This window comes from Aptenodytes forsteri, unplaced genomic scaffold (genome assembly GCF_000699145.1).
Source record: "Aptenodytes forsteri isolate BGI_AS27 unplaced genomic scaffold, ASM69914v1 Scaffold40, whole genome shotgun sequence".
Classification (NCBI taxonomy): domain Eukaryota; kingdom Metazoa; phylum Chordata; class Aves; order Sphenisciformes; family Spheniscidae; genus Aptenodytes; species Aptenodytes forsteri.
The window spans coordinates 1595694-1620037 of record NW_008796077.1 but is presented as its reverse complement, the minus strand read 5'-3'; the positions used below and the strand labels follow the sequence as shown (position 1 = coordinate 1620037).

At 44.2% G+C, this 24344-nt stretch overlaps 1 protein-coding gene across 1 annotated transcript in view; it reads left to right on the top strand.

The window, feature by feature from the left end:
• The window catches only part of HIVEP3 (human immunodeficiency virus type I enhancer binding protein 3), a 146054-nt gene that overhangs the window by 90554 nt on the left and 31156 nt on the right, over positions 1 to 24344 (top strand). The window lies entirely within an intron of this gene.

Sequence of the window (24344 nt, the reverse complement as noted above, 5' to 3'; positions counted from 1 at the left end):
CTGCAAACTTATAGTTGCAGACCCGAGTATCCTTGTATTCACACCTTAAAAAATACCTCTCCTTCACACCATCCCATGTGTACAAATCCACACATGAGCAAGAAGAACCCATGGTGATGTAATGTAGTGTATCTTTTAACTTTAAGAGAGATGCTCATAGTGCACCCAGGCTGCTCTAGTCATCAGTTTGGTCTGACTCAGATATGAATCCAAATCCATCACTCTTTGTCCTCACCAATAAGTAACAGAGAGCTGAAGGTTCACCAGTCATGGGATCTTCTGAACTGGGATCCTGAACTCCCACCTTAAATCACTGCTCCCTTGAGCCTGGGCGAAGCCCCTTCTGCCTAGGTCAGTACAAATAACTAGGGGATTGTATGAGGTTTGACCACTGCATTCCCTAGAGAGCCCCAGGGCTGGAGGGGTAGAGGCTGCTGTGTTGCACTGCCCTTTGTCTCCATGCTGCGGGGCTGCTTATGGGATTTTAGGCACGCAGGAAGACGATGGAGCCGTACATCTGCCTCACTTAGCCTGTCTAGTGAGAGACTTTCTCCTGGGTTGAAGGAAAATGGAGAAGCCTTGGGACTGTTTTATCAGACTCGAACATGACTGCTTATTAGTGGATGCATAAGGAAAAAAAACCTTTGGGGAACCCATTAGCTGTATGCAAACCTCCCTTCCCCCAGCTCTCTTCCCAGTTCTTGCTGTTGTGGACTCACTGGGATCTGTGGTTGTCCTCTCCAAGGTGATCTCACTCCATTTCTATGACCGGCCACAGAAACTGCAGCTCCCACCACCCGCTGACACACACCTAATGGAAAATCCCTGGCACAGCAATGCGAGAGTTTTATTACCCTAGAGAAAGCCTCTCTGTTAAACAAGCAAAGTTTCTCAGCGTGTAACTCCAAACCCCTGCATCGGACCCGGTTCGTTCAGGGGATTTCCTTTGCTGCTTAGATGAGACCTAAGAATTCACCATGTTTATTTTGAAAGGAGTCATTTTTCCGAAAGACGCTAACTTGAGCACGCATGTTAGCAGCAAAGGAGGAATCTGAGCAAGCTCATGTCTGTAGCTCATCCAGCTGCCATGTGCACCAGTGTGAGCTAACGGCTGATGCTCCTTCATTTACCTGCAAACCTGCTTGAATCCTGGAGGTGAACTCACTTCACAGCCCCAGGGCAGTGCCTCCAATGGGTATACATCTCTGCGAAGCAGGGCTGGTGTTAAATAGTAATATTTTACTCTGTACTCTGTTCCTAGATATAAGCAAAGAATTCCTGTAATTTGCATTTTTAAGTGAAAGAGGTTTTCCTGAGACTGTCCATTTTGCATGGAAGGGAGAAAATGGTGTTAAAACTTTTCCGTTAGGGCTAGTGGTGCCAGACTGACTACTGGGCGTTAATTTGAGCATCTTGTGGGGTTTGGTTACTGGATTTTCCCTGTCTTGAGAAGTGTCGAACAGGCGTTGCTGTGCTCCATTTGGGCAGCCTTGTGGCTGCACAACCCTTCTGAAAATCTGGTCCTGCATGTGTCAAGCTGCTGTCTGAAACATGATTTTAAAGTCTCAAGCATCAGCTTGTGCACAGGTGTTTATCCTGCTTCTGTAAAGGACCTTTAAGAAAAAAAAGTGTTTCTTATGTGCGGAATTTTTTGTTTGTTTTTCAGATAGGACTTTACAACAAATGGAGAGGAGAGCTTTCATGCCACTGGCTTTGAGACTACCAGGGACAGCCCTGTTGCCTAGGCAGATCTGAAAATGATTAACCAGCTCGTGTTGGGGATGCTGGGAAAAGGGAAGAGCATACCCTGATTTTGTTAATGCCCATAGGAAAAAAGACATGTTGTGTCAGATGCTGGCAGCTCTCCAGGAATCCCCACCAAAGCAGCCAGTCTCCATTTCCCTCTAAGAGGTTGGCTTTCTGGTGGTCCATACCCACAGGATTTGGGTGTAGCCCAAAGGGTCATGATGCTCATGCTTGCCAGAATCCGTCCTCGCGGGTACTGGGGCTGTGCCCAGGCACTGTGCTCCACACGGGGGGAAGGACAAGCCTCATTTCTTATGCCTGTTAAAAGAACATAAGGTCTCCTTTGAGCACCATACGCTTACACTCTCTCTTTTTTTTTTTCATAGCACTAGCAAAGCACATTTTCTGCTTAAAAAGCTAACAATCCAAAGGAGACAAGACACAGGGTGGCAATTTGAGGAAGGACGGATTTGTGAATTTTACCGATGCTGACAAGATGAAAGGAGAAATTGTTTGAAGAGACAGGTTTGCAGGCAGTGAGAAAGGCTGCTTGAAAGATACATTCAGGAATAGCAGCAGAGAAAAATAGCAAATAGAGAAAAAATATTTTCAAAATGAAAGGAATATGTGCTTTTTGCTTTGAAAATTACTGCATTCTTAGATTAAAATATACTTAAAATCTAATATGAAGAAAAGGTTCAATTCAACTTGAAGCAAATGCTTTTTTTTCCCCATAATATTTCTTCATGAAAATTTGGATTTATTTTTCTTTTTAATTTTGGGTTTAATTAGAAAAAAATATTTTCCCCGGGTAACTCAGGGAGTAGCCAAACTGAAAAATCAGTTCTTTTCAGTGGTCTGTTTGGGAAATCTTTTCTTGGAGCGGGAGCAGCAAGGTAGACGCCAGGAAACAGCACATGGAAGAGGAGGAAAGTGAGAAGTTTGCAGGTAAGGTCAGTGCAGACAGCAGCAAAGCAAAGGTGTAACTTGCTTGACTCCGACTTTGGACACCTCAGCCTATCTGCTTGCTTCGAGCCGCTGCTGAGATGCATTAGATAAGAGGCAGTGTGTCTGGGAGAGCTGACAGATTTCCTTTTGGAGGGAAAGTGTGGGACGGCTCTGTAACAGCGCCCGTTCCCGAACCTGCCACTCAGCAGATGGTGCTCTGTGCCAAGAGCTCTTGTATAAGCAACCTTGTATAATATAGAAGTAACCTCAGATTATTAACTTTAAAACAGGTTATTAATTTCTGTTGGGAGCAGCTTCTGGTTGTATAACCACTACTGAAGCTTCATGCAAGATCTCAAATGTTGTATCTTTGGGACAGAGCTCAGGGCTTGAAGCACTTTGTATTTTCCTTGTTTTTATGAGACTACATGCAACCTGTGAGTTGATACCTTCCCTGAACATTTCTCAAGGGTCTGTGCAATGCGAATCAGCATCATTCACATTCAGTCTACTCTTTGCTACCTCCTTTGGTTTCCCCTTATGGATGCAGGTACAAAAAAACCCATTAAATCCTGCGTATGTTTCGGTCAACTAAGCGTGGACCCACTCTCAGTTATCATGCTAGCCCTGATAAAGCTGTGTGGAAAAATATTTGCCACGCGTGGACCACTGTGCTCTTCGTGCTTTGGGTGCAGTGATGACCGGCCATCCCTGCACCTCCTCCACCTTGGCTCTGAAATGCAGGATGTCCCCATGTGCCTACAGCTTGGAGCGCTAGAGACGGCTTTCCTTTAATATCAGCTGTGTTTGTGCTGAGCAGTTCCTGAACATACCGTTCCCTGGCCTCCTGAACATATCCTGGAGACAGCGAATGGTGGTGGTTAGAGCAGATAAGTGTGACTTGGGGATGGTGGACTCATGACTCACCGTGACTCTTGGATAAGTCATTCTTCTCTCTACACTTCAATTTCCTTGTTTGTGAGAGGGGACACACAAACTCACCTACTGTTAAGCTTGATTATATCATGCCTTTAAAATGTCTTAATATTCCTCAGTGGGAATTGTTAATGTTTCCTGTCCTGAATATCTCCTCACTTCACTTGACAAATTGGGTTCATTCTGCAGCTTATTCTTGTTTTCCCAGGAAATCTGACAAACACAGAAGGATTTGGTCTAGGTTATTGTCTGGTTTCATTTATCATTTTTCCTAAATTATTTTTGCCTGTACAGCGAGCCTGCTTTCTTGACACGTCCTGCTGGCAGGCGCTCATAATGCAGCTTGATGCTAATTTCCCACAGCCAATTATTAAAAAATGTTATTTCCAGCTTCCTCTCTCACCTTGCGTGGCATGCTCAACTTTCTGCAGGGATTTCTTTCCTCCTAAGTAAAGAACCCTATAAGCACCCAGCCAGCCAGCCCATGGGCTTCCCCAGCGTGACATGATTATGGTGGGGCAGAGGCCGAGTGTGGTCCTTGGGTGGAAGATGGCGCTCTTCCTGAGCCCAGCATTCCCAGTAGGGTTTTCTCAGCCTCTTATTCCACTCACCATGACTTTTATCTTCTCTGTGTTACACAAAGACAAGAATTCCCATTTGCTTTCAGCTCAAATCATGAAAAATACAGACTTAATAAACAGTATCAAGCAAGAAAATGTCTTTGATGCCTTGCACAGGTGCCTGGGGTACCTGGCTACGGCAAACCTGCCTTGCTGGCATTGTGCTGTATCTTATTTGATGAATGAAGAGTGCTCCAGCTGCCAGGCTTGTCAGTCTCCTGTTGTAGCACTAAATGAATTAAAAATCTACTAGTAATTGCATTTGTTCTAGCAATTACTTTGCTTATAACACCTTGTAGACCCTAGCATCAGTCCAGGTAGATAAAGAGAAGCAGCCCCTGTTCTGCAGGCTCCGAGACCAACAAGCAGGTGGGTTCCTGGGATGGGACAGAGCATGATTTTCCTTCCTTCTTCAGTGGAAAGATGAGTTCAGGTCACTGCAAGCAAAGAGGCAAAAAGGGAGCATTGCCTCGCTTGGGGTCTCTCTTCCATGCTCTGCCAGAGACTTGTGACCCTGGAGATCACCTTGCCTCTCCCTGTCTCAGTCATCCCTTTGCAAAAATGGGGGTAAAGTCAAGGATGGCAGTAGTGGCTGTTTCGTTGTTAGACCTCACGTCTCTCCTTGGGGCTGGTTAGACCATTCCACAAGTCTGCAGCGTTGCCTCTTTCTTGGACCTATGTGCAACTTCGTCTCATTTCTGGGACCGGGGTTCACTCATGAAACCCTGCGTGCGCTGCTCTGGAGTCATTCTCTATGGGGAGGGCACAAAGTGTATGGGGTCTGAGAGGGGGAGAAGATAAGCACAGGGAAGATGACTCTGTCATCCCAGGTGGGGAAGAGCCTGAGGATGTAACCTGTGAGCTTGCTAGCATACATTTTATACAGAAGAGTTACAAAGCAAAATGGACAAACAGCATTCGGTGCAAAAAGTGCCGGCGGGTGTTATAGGTCCAGGGCTGCTGGCAGAGCAGAGCCGTGCATGAGAGATGGGAGAAATCGTGATATCCAAGAGCAGATGAAGGGACACACAAGAGCATTTCACAGTGCCTTGATCACACAGGTAAAGGGAAGTCAGTGGAAAGGAAGAACGTGATTTGATCAGACAGACAATTTTGGCAGCTGAACAGGGATGGAGGGAGGTAGAAATTGGTTAGAAGGTAAGAGATTGCAATTATCCAAGCAGGAGAGGGTCAGGCTGGAAGACCTGAGCTCTCACAACAAAGAGGGAGGGTGTGGGATGGAGAGAAAAATGGTACAAGTTGGTGCCCGCAAAGAAGTGAAGAGAAAGAGAGGATGAGGGTCAGAGATGATCTCAGGATAGGGAAAATGACATACTCATAGGAATGTGTGCATGCAGGTACCAAGTTAATAGCACTTGTGTGTGTGTGCATTTCCAAGGTTGTATATGCCTTCAGTTTCATAAGAGTAAGCATTTTTTTGCAGTTTAATAAAAGGCAAGCTGGACACTTTCCTTTGTCAGGGGTTTGAAAATTATAATGTAAAAGAATCCGTGTGAAGTCCTGAAGTAAGCCCATGATCACCTGGGCTGTCCTTCTGCATCTCGGATTCGCAGGCATGACACAACGTCTTATTCTGAGCCACTGTTTGATATGGGCCAAATGTCTGGAATAATAAGCTCTCCATGTTAGCAGACTATTTATGAGCTTGTGGCAAACATCAAGATTATAGGGTTTTCACTTTATTGATTCAGTGACACAATCTCTATAATTAATTCAGTGGAAAATTTGAGAAGGCAAACGTTTTTACCAGGTTTACTTAGGATTAGCCAGTTCTTAACATCTGCATATCTAGGCAGCCTGTCCTATACAGAAATGTAATTTATAGAAGCCCTTCAATAGATTCCAAGTACTGTGCAATCAATTAGAAACCTGATGTTCAAACAGGCAGACCCAGACCTAACTGCCTATTACTCAATCCATATTCCACTAGGTAAATGGCAGGAAGATGACTCTGAGAACATAATTCTGAACTGGCTTTTTGGGACTTCCTTTTCTGTCCCTTTCTAATGATGAAAACATTACTTTTGGGGAGACAGGTCTCTTCTCAAGGCAGATGTTAATCTGATTCCTGTTTGTTGGTTTGTTGTTTGTTTTTTTTTAATCTTCCCAAATGTAGTAGTTGATTTTCAATTCTCTTTAGTATCAACTACCAGAGAATCCCAGTGATGACAGATGGGATGTGAAATTCTTGGGAACATTCTGCATGATGGAAATGAGAGAGGTCCAAGAGTAAAGTGTGCCTAAACTGTATTTTCAAAAAATGACATGCGTCTTAAAAGAGCACAAGTCCTATGAAATCCACCTACTGACTAGGCATTTCACCTAGAGAGGGACCATGCTCCTGAGACTGGGAATTAAGCACTCCCCACTCCCAGTTTTGATTCCGAATTTTACTTTTGGAAGAGTTCTACTTTTTTGCATAATTTGGAAGTGAGCACACAAGTCATACTGATAGTAAGAATGCTTGTAAGAACTGAGTGAAGCCTGTTACATCCTTAAGTAGTGGGATTGTGAGAGCCAGCCTCTACATTTAAGAAAGATTTTCCAATTCTTCCCGGTTTGTCGCTGGAAGGAGAGCAGCTTAGCTTGTGTGCTTTGTCCTGATATAGCCCATGATGTAACTGGATCTTTGATGTTTATGAGTATCATCATTCATCTGCACAACTGAGGGAGGTGCAGTGCCGTGGAAGGAAGGTGAGATCATTCCTCCTCATGGGATGCTGCTGGGCTTGCTTGAGGGGTGAGAGGTTTGAGAGGCTGTGGGACGTGGCAGGAGCAGATGGAAAGAAGACCAGTGGGACCAGAGGGAATGGGCAGAGTCTGCTGCTGCTCAGACAGCCAGCGAGTTGCTGGAGGCAAGGATGTGGTGGGCAGGGCTGCATATAGACCTTTTTTTTTTTTTTTTTAATATTCCATCTTCCCAAGTTGCTTTTCACTATTTAGAAGTTATGCTTCCAGTTTTTTTGTGATAAAGCCTGTTTACTTGCTTTTTAGTTTTAGTCTTTTTTTGAGGAGGAGCTCACTAGGGACCTGGTGCAGGCAGATGCATCTCAAACCTGTAGCCAATCTGAGTCCCGTGATCTCTGGATCATGAAGTGCTATAAGGCAGCTGTCAGCCCAGCTCAGTTTCTCCAGGATGGAGGAGTGGAGAAAAGCTGTGATTACTTACTGCAAGTGTTTAAAGTAATTTCCCTGTCCTGAAGGACCTGCTGCTGCTCAGGTGGTTACACAGAATCAATTGAGTGAAAAGGGAGGGTGGGATGTGGTGTCCCTCTTTAGAACCATGTGAGAAATTCATGCATATGTGTTGAAAAATATGAATCCAGACTGACTGTAACTGCGTGCTTTTTTGTGTGTAGAACCTCAGACAAAAGGCAATGTGACCTAATAAGATATTTTTGCTGCTCTGTTTTGCTGCTTGTGCTGATGTAGAGATAAGACTGAAGAATTACAAGATTTTTATAAATTGGAAGCAGGGGTGCTCCATGGGGAGATTACAGGCAGGGTCTTGGCTAACTCTCCTGATGATGTTCACCTGGCATCTGTGCATGGTGGTTCAGTTTCTTGGAAACTCATGTGTTTCTGAATATGTGGGTGCTCTTGTCTCTAAGCTTTATTCAGGACTTGGTTTGTCAAACATGGGGGAATAATCAGATGTGCATAGCCAAGTTTTTATAAACCTTTGTGTTTGTTGGGTGCTTTGGCTTCTTGTAGGCCCTGGACATGATTGAACTGGTTTGTGTAACTCTTGGTTGGGTTAGCAGCATAGTAGCGGCGCTTTCAAAGAGCAAATATTTCTTGCAGATGTTTTAGATCAGCAGTTAAACCAGTGGTTTTCAATGTTTGTGAATTTCTTGCCATTCTTATTTAAACAAGCTATTTGATGGCAGAATTATGTGGTTTTCAAGGTTGCAAGAGGCTGAGCACTTACGCCACTCTTCTGAGATTCAACTGTATGTATTTCAGTCCCCTGAAAGACCAAAGAGTGTGGTGTTATCTGCAAAGCATTGGTCTGAAGTGTGCCAGAGCAGCCTGTGCCTGCAAGCTGGTTTTGATAAAATAAGAACCTTTCCCAAACGTGAACTGAGCAAATACCTTCATTACTAAAAATACAGCCCTCTGCTTGGCAGGAGAGCTGCTGTGGGGTGAGAGACCTGGAGGCTGTAAGGTAATTGGAGTTGGTCACTGGGGAGGGATGCTGTACTGCACGAGGTCCCTGCGTCAGGTGTCATGGGGGTATAGTGCTGCCAGAGAAATGCAGTACATAAAAGAGAGCCTTGGGGAGTTTAGGCTAAAGATTGATAAGTTTTTCACAAGAATTCAAAAAGGCCGAGTGATCTTTGGCGTGTGCTTACTCAGGCAGTGTACAGTGTAGGGGGGAAATCGTTTTTTGCATGGCTCTGTTATTGCCTTGGTTTGTGGATATTTTCCTTCTTTACCAAAATGGTATAATATTGAGAACTGCAGTGAGATCTCCTGTGTATGTGGGAATGTAGGGTCACAATACAAATAAAGGATAATTAGTCTGTTTACTCAGGTTGTGAATGGCTTTGAGTTTTAGAGCTGAAACATGTTAGTTTTGCCGCAAAGTATCATTAATAACAATAATTTATTATGAATTCAGCTCATCATGTGTTGAATCTTGAGTTAAGTTTGTTGAACTGAAAGCTGAGCTCATCACTCAAAGAGGGCTTAATCTTCTGAGGTGCTGAGTAATGGGCAGAGTTCGTTGCAGTCATTAAGAACTGTGGTCATTTGTGCCTGTGCAAACTGGACTTTTATGTGGATGTCAGTGTATGAGTTTAATAAGCTCACTCACAGCATCCAAGAAAGAAAACTGTGGTCCTACTGCATGGTTGCACCATTAACGCTGCTGGTAAATTAAGAAAGTGCAAAGGGTACTTGCAGGTGCCAGCAGCCTACGAAAATAGAAGAGCTCTGGGAGATGCCAGTCCTGTACTGTGAATATTTGCAATCTGCAGCTCAACTTTACCAGCAGAGAAAGTCATGGTAATTTCTGACCCTGCACTGCTGGGCCCCGGTGCATCGCGGTTGTGCAGCACAGCAACTCTTCAGGGCACCTCGGCGTAAAGCACGCTTGGGTCTCTCTGCTGAAGCTTAGGGAGTTTTTCATTTCTTGCAGTGAAGAGCCAAGAGTTAAAATAGCTTCTAACTCTGCCTCCCCTCCTTCAGAAGGGGACTTCACAGTCCTCCTTTTCCTGCACAGCCCAGAAATGCTGGAGAGCAGAGGACGTGTCAGCAGTAACGGCAGCCAGTTATTTTTGCACAGACAGTCTCTGCGGCCTTCCTGCCATCTCTTAAGAAGTGTGAGCTGTGTCACCAGAACCACTGAAGCCTCCAGCAGCCGAGGTCACATCTGGAGCAGTGGGTTCGTGAACTGTGCCTGGGATCAGATGGCTTCAAGTTCCTCTGCAGATGGCCCTGTCAAGGGAACTCCCAGCTGGATGGTAATCCCACAAGCGCTGGTGGTTGTTGGCAGCCTCCTACCACTCAACATTTATCTAAGAGAGGTGAAGACGAGTGGTTTTGAGGAGGAGTCGCCTTGGATTCTTGTAGGGTTTAGTGTCGCCTCATCTTCAGGCAGCAGCACGTCTTCCAGCAGAGTCTTAGCTGGAAGCAAGCCCACATGTCCCGTATGAAGATGTGTACATGAGAGACCCCCAGAAGCCTGTATGTCCTTCCCTGGCTTGAGAAAAGTGCCACAATTGTAAGATAAGCAGGGCTGGCTGGTTTTGTAACTTTCTGGAGATAAAAATGGATATATTTTGGTCTCAGCAAAACTGAGCATGATATACTGGTACATTTGACAGACTCCCTTGCACACATGCAAAATATATAGAGAAAGAGTTCTGGGCAGGGATTTATGTGATGTTTCGATCTTTTTTTTTTTTAAAGGGAAATATCCTGAAGTGTTAGTGCAGAAAAGGATTTCCTGAAATACATGAAGATTGGTCTTTACTTACCTGGGTATAACACCCTCTGAGTAGGTTGGGTCTTCTCTGCAATAAACCATGTGCTGTTGAGCTCATCAAGATCCACCTGCAGGTGGCAGCTCATCTTGAAGGAGGCACTGGAGATCTCTTCCCCATTCCTTGGGGGTTATTCTGACTCCCTGCACCCCAGCCTTTCTGCCGAGTGGGCAACAGCTTCTCCAGCAGCAGGAGAGGGCTTTGAGCTGCTTGCCCTTGTTGTCACATAACTGATCTCTCTGTGGAAAGGCAGCGTGGGTGATGCAGCCTGATTTTTTTCTTCTCTGATAAACATGTGCAAAACCAGCAGCTGTAAATAGGATGATGCCACCAGAGTATTCAGGCCTATGAAGTATTCCTGTCTGCATGACTAATTTGGCCGGGGTAGGCAGCTTGGAGGTAACTGAGGTGAAATGAGGAGAATGCTGCCCTAAGTAAGCATCAGCTGAAGTTTAACCTGGAAAAAACATGCTGTGCTGCAAGTTCTCCATCCTCAGCACCTTTGCATGGCTGCACTCAACAACAGCACCTTCCCGCTGTTATCTGGGGGAGCTCTCTCTGCGTGGGGCTTTTCCCGGGTACGTTCACCTTCCCGCTGTTATCTGGGGGAGCTCCCTGGTACGTTCAGGTTGTGTTTGCATCTTACCAACTCTTCATACACAACTCTTGAATACAACCTTTCCTGTCCTTATATAGAAGAGATGCTTTTCTGACTCCTCTGCTATATCCTATTCTGCATGCTAACAGTGGCAATCTGGGACTGCCTCAGTCTGTTTTGGAAAATGGAAGGAAAAAGTAATTTCCCTAGTGCTTTGTCCATATAGAGCCCTCTTTTCATCGTCTCACACTGCCTGCTCACTCGCTATCACATCAGACACAAGCTGGTGTCACTAACAAGACTCTCCACAGCTCAGCATCACACTGCCTGTTGTCTCTTTTTGGTTACAAAAATGTCATCTCCTGCCTCTGAATGGTGACAACGCTCTCCACTCCCCATGTATTACATTTTCAAATGTTTCTTCCCTGCTGGAAAGAGCTCTCTTTAAACATCTGCCAACCTTCTTTTTCCTCCTTCAACTCACCTCTACTCTGAGGTGCCTACAGAAATGATGACAACATTTATGCTGCTGTGCCAGGACATCCCAGCACATTACACTGTCCAATGCTGTCCTGTTGTTTTCTGATACTATCCACCGGTGTCCATCTGCTGTGTCTTCATATATCCTTGGGGCAGGAACTCTGTAGGGTACAAAGCAGTTCTTTATTCTGTGTGCAGTGCTTGCATAGTGGACTTGTAGGCACCATTTTAAGACAAATAATAGGGTTCTTGTCTTGGAAAAATTTCCTCTTTTATGTGTGCAAGGTACTGGACCTGCAGCACTGGGGAGCAAAGTCACTGTGTGCAGAAGGGGGGCTGTCAGGGCTGAAGAAGACTCGTTTTGACCCATGAAGGGAAGCTAATGAGAGCAGCCAGTCTGCAGTGCAGAGACATGATCCATAGGAGATCAGCTGCAATTACCAGCTTCTTTCTCTTATGAGCTACCAGAAAACTGCTGTGCGGTGACAGCTTTCAGCCACTGCTGCTTTGGGCTGAATGTTGAACTGGAGACTCAAAGTGAAAGCCCTTCAATGTCAACAGCAGACCTTGGGGCTCTCAGGAGACTTTTTTTTAATATATTTTTCATCCTGTTTAAACACTCTCCCCCTCCTCCAAACCTTATGATCTTCCACCATTTGCACACACAAACATTGGCACGTTTTCTCTCTGTGTTATCTCTGCGAGATTTCCATGGGAAACTTTCCAAGGAGGGATTATTTCACAGTCTCTTTCAACCCACGGGGGAGGTGGCCAGGCCCGCGGCATTTTCCATCAGTGACTTGGGAGCCGGTCTCCTCCTCCCACCAGCGCCGCATTCTTTGGAGAGAAATCCATGCTGCCGGTGTGTCTCCGTGCTGGCGATCGAGGGACTGCATCCCTGCCTTACTCATTTCCCGGCTGATTTGCTGCTTGTGTCTCTGATCTCACCCACGAGCGTGGCATAACGTCTGGGAACAGACGGACCAGCGCGGTCCCGCGGCCCTTGCAGGAATGCAGGGGGGTGCGTTGCAACCTTGAAAAGTGGGGGCTCCCTGCCGGAGCGGTGAGACCTGCATCAGCCGTTTGTGCTGAATGATGGTCCCGTGAGAACCGCTGTGCTACTGGGGCTTATGAAAACATTTGCGTGTCATAGATCTTTTATCTGAAGTCGTAAAACTGCATCTGTAGAAATGGTTTCTAAAACTAGCAGGATGTAAGTGAGACTATCCATGGCTGAAGAATATTTAGAGACTTCTAAAAGAAATTACTTAGGGCATGCACAGATACTGCTTAAGCTACAGAAGAGTATGCTCTTGGCATAATCATATTTTTTATTATTATTATAATCATTACACACTGAAACTTCTGCACAGCAATTATCTAATGCACCAGCTAAAAGTAGATGCCTGAGAGAGGGGTGGTTTGGTTTTTTTTTCTTTTTTTTTAAGTTCAGTTGCAGAAAAATGACTGGGGAAAATAGCATTATGGGTTTTCCAGATTTTTTCCTCAATAATTCTGGTATCTAATGTGCTTCAGTTCCAAGTTAAAAGACAAGGGTTTTGAACTGTAGGTCCTGCAAGCACAACTTTGGCTCTGCTCACCTCCTCACACATCATCATGGGTAATGAAGGCTCTACCCCTAGTTACCCTTATGCTGCCCTGTTTCCTTCAGTTGCTTTGCATGTGTGATTGGAGCTGCCTAAATCATTGCGTTGATTATGTGCAAGAGAGAACAGGATCCAGCTCCCTCTCTCTGAGCTGTCTTGGTTTTTGCAGCAATAACAGAAGAGGGAAATCGCAACCTTTTTTCAGTTGCTGAAGTCAGAAATTCTGACTCTGAAGATGCCCTGGGGAGGAGCAGTGAGATGGGAAGGGGCACTTTCAGAGGCACTCCTCACCTGTGGTGAGTGGCCCTGGAAAGCCACAGGGCGGTTGAAACTTTGCTGAAAACTGCATGGCTGATGGAAGATGGTCCTTAGGGATGTGTGATTTTGTACAGATGTGGGAATAGTAGTCACCAAACTCCTTTCAGAGTGCCTGGGCTGGAGGAGGGAGCTGCCTAGCTGGCAAGAATTCAATCGCTTGGTCAATGATTCGTTTACGATGCATGGCCCCAGTTCATGCCATCTGAAGCAAGCCTCCACTTGACCCTGCCTATAGCCCGTGTCCAGGCCCTTGCACTGGCTTGAGGGCAGGTTGGATTGGGGCTTATATTTTGGCTGTAGAAACACTAAAAGAGCATCCCGGTGTTCATAGATTCAGCGGGACTGATGACTTACTGTCTCTTGCCAAATGTTTCACAACACAGGTCCTCCCTGCGGGTTGATGATTCCTCGTCATTATTAGAGATGAGTAGGGCTTAAAATCATCTCATCCCGCTAGTCCAGATGCGTGCCTGAGGGTCAGGATACTTCAGCTCATCTGGAATCTCTTACCTGTCTAGAATCAGTCTGAAATTTGGTAGGACAGAACTTTATTATGCAGTTCCTGCTGTTTCTGCTGTCCAGTTGGACTGATGGTATCTCAGACCTCCTTGGGATTAGTCCTCATTTCCTTGCTTGGCCTTGACAGGAGGCAGAAAGCACAGGAAATGAGAAATAATTGAATCAGTTCTTACAAATTGGTTTGTCTCAGATCCAGTTTGAAGGAAGGATGAAGGCCTGGGACAAGTCTGAGGCTCGCGTTTCCTTGAAGCATTTCTCTATCTACCAGAATAATCTACAGAATTTCATTAATAATTACAACCCCTAGGTCCTGTAGAGCAGAATGAGGGTTGACGTGATGGTCTACTTGTAGGTGATAATCTAAACCCAATCCATTAGATCCGCTGGGATGTTGAGATGTCATAATAACCTAAGTGGCTTTGGGTATTTTGTCAGTGGTATTTATATCTGGAGGTCAGAAATTCATCAACCATCAATACCCAGTGGTGACAAAGGCAAGAACAGACCAGAAAGAGATACTTACTGAGTATTTTTGTTACTAGTGGCTCTCAGATTGTCTTTACTATGCTTTTGTATACAGTTGTGTTACCTTTGGGGAAAAAAAGGACCAGGCAGCTGGACTGCTTTTGTTTACTACGTTTCAATATAGCCAGAGGCTTTTTGGCTTTCATGCTATAGAAATAAATCTAGTCTATTGTTATTATTTATTGATATTACTTATTAAGAGCTTTCACTGGGAAGTTGGACCTCATTTAGGGAAGTGTCAGACTCGGTAGAACCGGTCTATTCCCATCCGCCTCCCAGCAGCCGGCGGTTGGCAGAGCCAAGGTGCATAACTCAGAAGAGTCAGCTGGCAGGAAACCCCCAGGATCCTGCTAGCAAGGAGAGGTGCTCTAACATCTTGAGGTCAGCCGCAGATTAGCCCAGGGAAACTCATGTTGCAAGAAACCTTGAAGGACTCGGCTGATGAGTCCCATCCATAGTGCCTTCTTGCCCGAGTCTTTCTGAAGGGCTTGAGACTCCAAAGGGGACCATTTCTCCTGCAAAAACACCCTGCTGCTTCCAACCAGCTCCCTGGTTTCTGCTGAAGCTTCGCATGAGATTGGCAGTAGGGTTGTCTGGGCTGTCTTGTGAAGATGTTTGGAAATCAAGCGTTTGTCCTGAAGAAGTTATTCCATACTGTGCATATACCAGGTTCACGTCCAAGATTCTTTGAAATCAAGGCACTTCCTGTTATTTCAAAGCGTAACCAGGCTGCCGCTTGGATGGGGTTTGCATTATTGTTAATGGCAGGCAGGCTTAGACGTTCATTTTTTATTGTGCCAAGTTTATGGATAGGTATTCATGTCGCTGGTGAAGAAGCGAATGAAATTCAATACTCCCTGCAGGGCTCTTGCTGGAGCTGCTGGAAGCCTTCTACACTTGGAGGAGAAGTATTTGGGTTTCTATTGCTAAGTAACAAAAGGACGGGGATAAAACCAGTTCCTGAACAGCACCCCCCTCCCAAGCCCCCATACACCTACATTAAGAGCTGAGTGCTGTAGCCTTTTCATACAAACTAGAGAGGGAGACTGTGTTCCCCAAGGAGAACTTCTCCAGTGTGTAATGGTGGAGGCGGAGGAACTTGAGAGGAAGTTTTCTTTTCTTTCACCATTCCTGTTGTTCTTACGGATTCCTCCTGTGATGCTCCCAAAGTCTGTCGCTGACTGAGCAGTGGGAATGAAGATGTAGGAGGTCACTGTAAAAGCATCCTTGCCAAAGTCTTTCAGAAATAAGATTACATGTAAGGAAGATGGGCTGAAGCCCCATGAGACAACAAGAGGAAAACAGATGTGACGAAGCAGTCATCCATCAGTGAACAGGTTTAGCCTGAGCCATTTTTGTGGCTCATTTGTACAGAAGAATCAGTCCTTATTCTGTGTGTGCACATAATAATAACATGACTAGCATTAGTAAAGTTGGCTGATACTAAAGGGAAGCTGGAAGTAACCAGTGATCCCTGTATTGCATTGCAGCCTTCCCTCAGAGAAAGGACTAGCATCTCCACTGCTTGAAGGGAGCTTTAGAAATTTGCTCAAGTGAGTCAGCTGCACAAGAAAATACCTTTTCTTCATCTAGTGAAATACTTTACAACTTTTACTCAAATAAGAATGGCTGAAAATTCCTTTCTCTCACTTGGAGTAATCAGGGTATTTAAATAGGTGGCCTGGCCAAACAGTAAGGAAACACAAGGATCCTGTAAGACAGGACATCCATTGCCATCAGCACCAAGGACGCTAGCAATAAACAGCGGCACTTGGCCAGTGGAAGTGTCTTCAAGTTGCTAATGCTATTAAGATACCAGGTTCTGTATCTCTGACTGCAGTTCATCCACTCTAATGAATGTCAAAAGGCTCTTCATTGCCCGTTTGAGTGATTAGAAATGTTCATAATAAAATGCATTTATTGATGTTAAAAAATAATAAAAATTTGGAAATGTCATATCACGTCTCTTCCAAAGCTTGTTAACATTAAAAACAAAATCTAAAAGATCATCATCTAAGTTGTAGTCAGACCTGTAAGACTTATGGTTAAATGGACAAACTTATATGTAGTATTTCCTAATTTCTAATTAATGGAATTTGCAACTTTAAGTGCAAATATATTTTATTTTATTCTATGATTTATTTATACAGAGGTTTTTTATTTGTAATATATACTGAAATTAAAAATAGTGCATAAGGCATGGAGTCAAGACATTTTAGTGCTGAGGCAAGATTGGTGTGCAGACTTGGTAAGAGCAGTTAACATCTCTGGGACGTGTCTAAGCTGTGAAATGAAACCCAGTACAGAAGTGCCTGAAGTCTGGAGTGATTAAATCAGTCCAGTTTGGGGTAGGGCTGATGGACTTACTTGCACAAAGCTCCAGTAGCAAGGCAAACAGCCCTGGCCAGTCCCTCGCACCAGTGTGGAAATGCTGGTTCAGGCTGTGTTCACCTTATTGATCCGGATAAAATGATCTCTGGCATCATTTTGGTGAAAGGTTTGAACTTACGGCTGAAAAGCTATCAATGCATAAGTTTGGTCTGTTCAATTCTTTTAACTCCTGAGTGTTCCTTGTTATTACTGAGATCTTCTTTGCCGTTTACTTGGTCTGTTCATGTTGCAGCTCATAGCTCTCCAGTAATGTAGGCAAGCAGGTTATTTCTAGTACGTGAAATAAGCTTAGGAACTATGAATTAACAGTGGATGTTGTTGATCTCGGTCTCAGTTTCTTTGCTGCTTCTTGCCCTGCTTAGTGAAGCGTAAAGTGGTTTTCAAATGCACCACTCAGATCCAGCAGCGCGGTACCCCCCTTCGTACCCCCACTGCAGAGGGGTAAATAATCACACGAGGAACAGGACACAGGGGAGCCGGGCTCGGAGTGCCTCGCTCCAAAGCAGTAGCAGAACAATGCAGTTAAATTTCCCTTGTGTGGTGTTCGTCTTAATTACTGTTTTTCGTTATGTGCAGAAATTTGGCTTTTTTAACACAACAGTGTTTTAGTCTAAAAATGTGCAGCATGGCTTTTGCTTTTTTTTTTTTTTTAACAAAGAAACAACCAACCTCATTAGGTATCTGGTTTATAAGTCTCACCACAAAAGCAATTAGCATTCAGGCTGAGCATAAAATATGTTTTCTATGTTAAATACCTTACAAAATTGGCTGCTACGCTACAGATTTGTTGTAAAAGCCAGTAGATGGCTCTTTTTCCTGCCTGCCTACCAGTAATTCCAGTGACCATGGATGGGATGGCTCCATTTGTGGGTCAGTGATCTCTAAAAGCAGAGGAATTACTTGCAGAAGATTAAGCAATAATTGGATGAAACAATGTAAATATAATTTTGGACAGAATACTAGAAAAAATTTCCAACCCAGCCTTCTGTTAAGTGTCAGTTGAGTTTGTTTCTCAAGTGAAGTGATGAAATTCCACGTTTTAATAATTTAAAACTAAACGATGTAGCAATAGAGAGCATACAGGGGCAGCGGTGATTTTTTTCCGTACCTGTCCCTGTCCCCAAGACCCACTGGTGTGTTCATTTGAGGTGTAAGTTGTAAATGGGATATTTATTCATTTCTAATAGGCTGGAGAACAAGAAGGCTTGTATCACATGTGGTGACAGAAGAGAAAATGCATTTCTGTAACGTAGTCACTGGAGTCAATGGTTACTCACCTTGGCCCATGGCAGGAATATTAAGCTTTTTTCACCTTGACTCGTGTTAGGTAACCAGGGCCAGTCTGATAACAGCACTCCCCTGTGCTGCATCTTAATGACATGGCATCCGGCAAAAACTAAATCTGGGTCAAAAATGGAGCAAGCAGAGCACCGTGAACCCCTCAGAATGGACAGGCACCACGCAGAGAGCTCAAGGAGGCGACAACCGTGTCTGGGAGACAGGCGGCTTTAGGAAGAAATCCTCAAAAATTGAATCTTCTGGACCAGCCCATGCGTCAGGCCCAGGGGTGTTGAGTATCCTCTCTATATCCCAGTTGGACCAGGAGGGGACTGAAAGCCAGAGAAAATTCATCCACAAATGGAATAAACTTTGAGTCACTGGAAAGTGTCACTCCAGAAAGCAGATTTTTTTGCCAGAATATGGCTATCGAGAGACTCCACTGTCTGTTACATCACAGATCTACTTAATTCTGCAGTGTGTGCATTTCAGCAGTTAATAAATGGACTAATTAGAGACTGAAGTATTGGTAGTATTCACCCATGTAAGTAATAACCGGCTCAAATCAAGATTACTGTAAGGAATGGACTTGACTTTGAAAAGGACTGGATTTCTTCTGGGATACTGAAAATTCTGCTTCTCAAATGAAAAAGTCAGCAAATGTAAAAAATGCTAATTAATAGCATCAACCTTTCAGTAAATGGTGTAGAAAAAAAGCTGCTTGAAATAAATGTGGGGGTAGATATAACGTGATGGTATCCAACGTGAACAATGAGGTGTCGTATGTACCCTAAAAGAGTGCTTTTGTCAAAAACGGGTAGTTCTTTATACAGGCACACAGAAATGCACCAACAAAATGCATTTATGTTTATGCATCTCAGAAGCCAAATCCTCATAATGCTAATTTATTTGAACGTTTGTAACTGTGTTAAGATAAACTCTAGAGTATATTGGTAGCAGCTTCAACATAGAGAGGGGGGATAGATCCTGGAGCTAATGACCATGCAACAAGAGTAGTGGGCAGAATGTATTGAGGTAGGCACTTGCTTCTTACATTGGATATTTCTGTTCAACATCCTCAGTACAGTTTGAAATAATTCTTGAGTTGTAACTGAACGCAATCCAAAACAGTTTCTTCAAGGATTTGATGATCTGTTTAGGACTAACAAGTGTTACAGACCCTAACATGCCTCCAAAAATGCAGGTACTGCAGGGAGTGCAGTTAGTACTGAGAAATAAAGCACTGGAGTAAGGCCATTAAACACAGTCCTTCCTCCTTGACATGACAAGCAACAGAAGGACAAGAAGGCAGCCTATAATTAAAACAGCGATGGCACCAAGAATCATTCATAGCACTTAGAAAAATAGTTGCAGAAGGAGCTGTTTGGAGAACAAGAATTATCTGTGTCAGACGAGAGTAACTTAGAGTCGGACAGAGTCATTAATGTCAGATTCTCCGGAAATTGTTTAATCAATCTGATGGGGGTGGAGGAGGAAGAAATGGCATTGAGACAGGTCATCTATGGGGATTTCCATGCTAGACTTTCTCTATGAATATTTTATGAATCAGCTGTATAAGTTTGTGGCATTTTTTTTTTTAATCTGGTATTTTATTCTATTTGTATTTGATCTTCAAAAGGGAAAGGTGGTGTTGGAGCAGTGCCTTGGGAACAGTGTGCGTGCTTACCCGTGTGGACTTTTGTATCGTGACCTAACCTGTCTGACTGGTGCTGGGGAAAAAAGCCCAGCCTTGCATTAGCAGTCATGCAGCATTAACTTATTCTAATAACATATAGGGAAATCTTCGGAAATGGGCACGTAGAGATGGAAGGCAGACGTGATGTTTTGTGATGCTGCCATCACGTCCCTGTCATTGCAAAACACTGCAGCAGCTACTTTCTTTCTTTTTCCTTTCCTGTTTATGCCACTGTGGTGGGATGAGGTGTTTAGATTGCATGTGCTCTGCAATAACTGTTTTGACTTTTGTGTGGCATCTTCTGAGTATAGGGACAAATGGCCCAATCATTAAACAAGAAGTGAGAGACTGTGGAAGCATTACCTCCCTGCTCTTGCGATTGGATTTAATGGAAGCGAAGCCCAGAAGGGACTAATTAGCCTGTGCACACAATCAATATAATTCCACATTTCTTCATGCTTAGGTGGCTAAAGCTGACCACCTGGCAGGGACGATGTACGCACGTTCCGCTGAAATACTTTCACCTTGCAGTGAATGTACTTTCATTTTTTCAGTCTGGTTTCATCTCTAATTGCATTTTAGTAATCAAACCCAGGTTTTCAGCTTGTATAAAGCAGTGTAATACTATTTACATTGATTTTTTTCTGAAATAGATGTGTTTTTATAGTGGTTTGCAATGACAATTAAATGATTAAAGCGTTGAGATGATGAAGTTGTATAACAGCAGATAGAGCCATAATGAGTATAACTGTAACTTTACTTCTAATAGACTAGAAGAGGTCTGATGCCACAACCCAAAATTGAATCAAGTTTTCACTCAAGCTTAACATTCAGAGAAGTAATATAAAACTGCACTGTTTTTGCGATTTTACATCCATATACAATGTTTGCTGGTATTGTGCCTGCTCTGTGTTGGATTAATTTAGTTGAAGGAAGTCCCATGGTCTGTCTTGGACATACCACACTGCTCGAGGGCCAGCTTCAGGATCAGGGATCAGATACAGCTGTTGGTGGAGCAGTCCTCCTGGTGCAGACCAGCTCATGCAGTCACAGATCCTCTTGTCCCTGTAGCCCGCAACACTTCTTCAATCAAAATAGGCTCTGCTGGCAAAGGGATTTGCTTTTGCTGCTTGAGAAATGCCATTAAAAGTCATTCTCTGGCCTGTGTTTTTATGCTAGTAAAAGCTTCTTGTGTGGATATGGGTTGTTTATGCATATTTTTTGTATTGCTTTCACTCTGGCTGTTTGTCTACCTCTGGAGACCGCTCTGTGTGTGTTACGGAGGTGTCAACATTTTTGTCAGCTCTTCCAGTGAATTTACAGCCAGAAGCTGTGTCCAGTGAAAGGTGCTTTAAAGGCTGAACATGCAGGAGATGTTATACTGCTTAAATCCGTGCCACGGTTTTGTGCAGGGTAAACCTACTTGAAGACATTGCCCATCTTTTTTCATATTTAGCTTAAATTTTCCACTTCTTGGTTTCACTCTGTAGTTCTTAGGATAACTGTCAATACTAAATGTCTCTCCATACTGACCATCACGTACATCTTTCCAGATCATTAGTCTGTCCCTAGACTTTTTACTGTCTATGGTTCAGTATGATGTTTGAATCATTCACTTTTTGCATGCTTTCCTCCCAAATTCATCTTTGCATCCGTCCCCTTCATCAGAGATGTTGTTTCCCTCCCATTTTTTCTGGTTTGCTGGCACCATTCAAATTTTGAAGTGCAAAAACCTGGACACAGTGTCCCAGATGTGATGACATCAAGAGAGATTTCTTTTGACTTGATGTTTCTACACCAACCTCCCCACGTCCTGGTGGTCTGGTTGCCTTGTCACCAGGCAGTGCTATAGGAAGCAACTCCTGTGGCTTTCCTCAATGATATATGGGCTCTGCCAGCGTTCATTTTTTGCAGGCAGGCTGGAGAATCACTGATCTGCTTTTGGACAGTGCCTTGACCACCCATGGTGTTAGCATCACTTCTGAAGCAGCTGGCATGTCCCACGCAGCCCCAGTGCCACCGAGGTCGTGCTGGCAGAGCTGTGATCACAAGGAGCACACTGTGGGGATACACCCACTTTATTGTTTCCCATTCAAAGAAATGTGGAAAATTGCCTTAGGTAAAATCTGAGCTGTGAGGACCCACCAGGGATTTTATAAAAAGCAGAAAGGGTAACTTAGGCCTGAGCTGTCCTGTGTGATCATTTTTTTTTGCAGTGCCATAAAATTCCTCCTCCTCCTATCTACACTTAGATTCCCACAGAGAGGAAGTGAGCGGGATGCATTTATTCCTGAAATTGCCTTCAGAGTTCCTTGCTGAATTGGCATGCATTTTGCAGTCGTGGTGATCAGCATTGCTGGCAAGCCAAGGGGAGGTTTTGCTCCGTGGAACACCAGGACTGCCAAGCAGTACTGGTTTCCATGCAAGCAGACATGCTGTCCTGTGCTTTACGTGTGCTAGTGAGTGTATGAATGGTGTGCCTGTCCTCCAGTCAATGGCTAACCTCATGGCACACAGCACAGAGGGGGTTTACATGCAAGAAACCTGATGGTTCTTTGATCATCACCTCTTTTTACCTAAACAGACTGGATGATCATAAGCAACATCTTCCCCTTTGAGGTGCTGCACTTTGGTGAGGCTAAAGACGTTCCTGTGCAAAATGTTTTAAAGGGTTTCTTTGAAACAGTATGATCTGCTTTTGATATGACTTGATATAGAAATAACAATATTCAGTGCTTATGTAACTTTACCTGTTCAGTTCTCTAAGTAAGATTAGTCAATTCTGGTAGATTTTAAAAACAGCAACAGGATGTCCTTGACTGGTACCTCTCCTGATGCAGGCAAATGGGGTTTCCATCTGCTCATATGCATTCTTCTTCAATGCTTTCCAACTATTTCATAAAGATATTTCCTGATAAGTGACAAATAGTTGGTGTGTTGCTCTGTACGTGGATGAGACATAAATATGAAATGTCAGCAAGTCCAGAACTGGTAACACAGAGAACAAGATCATAAAAGTGTGTTTGTGAAGAGGTTCCCACTTTACGTAGTAAAATTAAATCTACAAGAATGAGTTACCGACCTATGTATTTCTACCAACATTCATTGCTTGGTCATGAGAAGTTTTACAGAGCCTATGGCCTGGAAAGCAGCTCTGGGCTTGGAACAAAAGTTCCTTTTTTGGGCTTGGCATGGCATCTTCACAAAGGGCTTGGTTTTAGAGATGATCCTCTCTGTCATCTCTACATAAAGAAAAAATACAGGTGAGTTTTAACACCCCACAGCTACCCGTGACAGAATGTGATCCTGCTCACTTTATGCAGAGGTGTAATGTCCCATTTCAATGGGAAAGCATGGCAAGACCTGCTCTTTGCTGCCAATGCTGGTGGGCTGTCACACTGCCAAGGCATCATCCAAAGCACTTGCAAAAACTGAGGAATGTCTCCTTGCTCCTGCCCTCCTGACAAGTCCTTCACTTTTCAGCAGGTCCCCCAAGCCCCGCTGACATCCTCTCTCAGCGTGACAGGGCTGGGGAGGATGGACAGGAGAAGCCCATGACTATGTTTGTTTACACCATGCCTTTTTCCACACAGGCGGGCTCATAACCTCGCCAGGGTGACTTTCAGAGTCCAGGGGATGCTTCTGCAGTTGTTAGTCCCAACTGCAAGTGGTCCATGAAGGGAAAGCAGTAAATCCTGGCTTTGGTTTGCTTGATCTAGTGGATACTTCCTCTGCAAAGACCTGAGTCACACCTGGGACCTGGCCCTGAAAACCTGAGCAACACTTTTAATTATATTTGTTTAGTTAATGTGGATGATAGCATGGGCAAATCTGTAAGTTTTCCTCCTTTAGTGTCAGTATCCAGTAACAGTGTGAATTTAGCCCATGTCTGCTGGGTTGGAAAGGAAGTTTATCCCAAAATATGGGAAATGCATAGCTGAGTACCAGCTGCGTTTCCTTTTATAGACTTGCAGTAGCTGGAGATGGTGATGACTCTTAGCCAGTCCAGCTGCCCTGTTCTGCATCTGAAGGTGTCTCATTTTGCTCCTGTCTTCTCCTTCCTCATCTATTGCTTTACATGCCAGTCCATACTGTCTCTTGCCAATCCTTGTTCTTCATAAACCAATCACATTACCCACATCTTACTTTATTTTAAAAACACAAATTATAGAAGCCATCAGGTGGCACCTTTTCTCAAAGGAGCGTGTGGTTGTTTAGACTTTACTTCTTTCCTCTGTATATATGAATATATGATCATATGCGATCACAAAATGATAGTTTTCGATTCATGGCGAAGTAAGGAGGGGGCTCAGCAGAACTGCTCCCTTGGACTGCCGGAGGGCAGACTTTGGTCTGTTTAGGAGCCTGGTTGACAGAGTGCCTTGGGAGGCAGTCCTGAAGGGCAAAGGAGTCCAGGAAGGCTGGACATTCTTCAAGAAGGAAATCTTCAAGGCGCAGGAGCAGGCCGTCCCTATGTGCCAAAAGACAAGCCGATGGGGAAGAAGACTGGCCTGGCTGAACAGAGAGCTTTGGCTGGAACGCAGGAAAAAAAGGAGATTTATGAACTTTGGAAGAAGGGGCAGGCAACTCAGGAGGACTACGGGGATGTCGTGAGGTTATGCAGGGAGAAAATTAGAAGGGCCAAAGCCCAACTAGAACTTAATCTGGCTA